At 40.8% G+C, this 1,324-nt stretch overlaps 1 non-coding gene across 1 annotated transcript; it reads right to left on the reverse strand.

Moving 5' to 3' along the window:
• Window positions 1-831: 831 nt before the first annotated feature.
• Window positions 832-938, reverse strand: LOC127098750 (small nucleolar RNA R71). The gene has a single exon (XR_007793450.1). It is a non-coding gene; the product is annotated as a small nucleolar RNA R71 (small nucleolar RNA).
• Window positions 939-1,324: the final 386 nt, after the last annotated feature.

Genomic DNA, 1,324 nt, shown 5'->3' on the forward strand with positions numbered 1-1,324 from the left:
ATAAGTAGTTCTATTAGCAAGTACTTGGATTATTAATTGGTTACGTCAATTACATTCGACCCTGTCTTTATTAATTAAATCTATTTAAATACTTTACTTTCCATTGCACACTACAAAAACACCTATTTTGATTTCCTTTGATAAACACCATAACAACAGATAACGATAGTTTGACACTTGGTCTCTGTGGATTCGACAATCTTTTATATTACTCTGACGCGTTCGTATACTTGCAAAAAATAACCGCATCAAGTTTTTGGCGCCGTTGCCGGGGACCAATTTCGTCAAATTTCATTTTCCTGTTGTTATATGGTTTAGACTTAGGTTATTTCCCGCCGGTCAATGCGAAGAACTCGCAGTACCGGAAGTTTAAGCTTAGTAAACCCTCTGGCGGAACCTGAACGTTACGCTCGCGCACGTTTATTCTTTCATAGAATTAAGAGAGCTATGGCCGAAGATCAAAACCAAAGACCTCTTAAGGACTTCGCTCAACCATCTAACGAAGAACCTAGTTCTAGTATAGTAAACCCAATCATCCCAGCCAATAATTTTGAACTTAAACAGTCCCTATTGCAACTAGTGCAAAAGAGACAATTCGCGGGTCTCGCTACCGAGAACCCTAATCAACATCTAAAAATATTTCTTCAATTAGCAGATACTTTTAAAACCAATGGAACTTCTCCTGAGGCAATACGTTTAAGACTATTTCCTTTTTCCCTCAGAGATAAAGCCCTATCATGGTTAGATTCCCTTCCACCCAATTCCATTACGACTTGGGATAACCTTAGAAGAGTTTTTCTTGCTAGATATTTCCCCCCGAGTAAGACCGCCGTTCTTCGAAACCATATAGCTAGATTTACCCAAGACCAAGGAGAATCGCTATTCGAAGCTTGGGAGAGATATAAAGAGTTGTTATGAGCATGCCCACATCATGGCTTAGAAAACTAGTTAATCATTCAAACCTTCTATAATGGACTTCATTATAACACAAAGATGACCATCGACGCTGCCGCAGGCGGTGCTCTGATGAACAAACCTTATCCTGAAGCTAGTGCCCTCATCGAATACATGGCTCAAAACCTTCAATCATGGGGAGTCGAACGAGCGACAGTTGAGAGGAAGGAAGCCCAAGGAGGAGTGCATGAATTAAGCTCTATAGACATGATGCAAGCTAAAATGGACGCATTAGCCCTCAAAGTCGAGCATATGTACACTTACCTGAATACTGTAGCCACAGTTTCGTCGGATTGTGAGATATGTGGAACCCAAGGATACCAATCTGCAGAATGCAGTCTATTGAACGAAACCCACTCCGAGCAAGTGA

This window comes from Lathyrus oleraceus, chromosome 6, assembly GCF_024323335.1.
Source record: "Lathyrus oleraceus cultivar Zhongwan6 chromosome 6, CAAS_Psat_ZW6_1.0, whole genome shotgun sequence".
Lineage (NCBI taxonomy): Eukaryota > Viridiplantae > Streptophyta > Magnoliopsida > Fabales > Fabaceae > Lathyrus > Lathyrus oleraceus.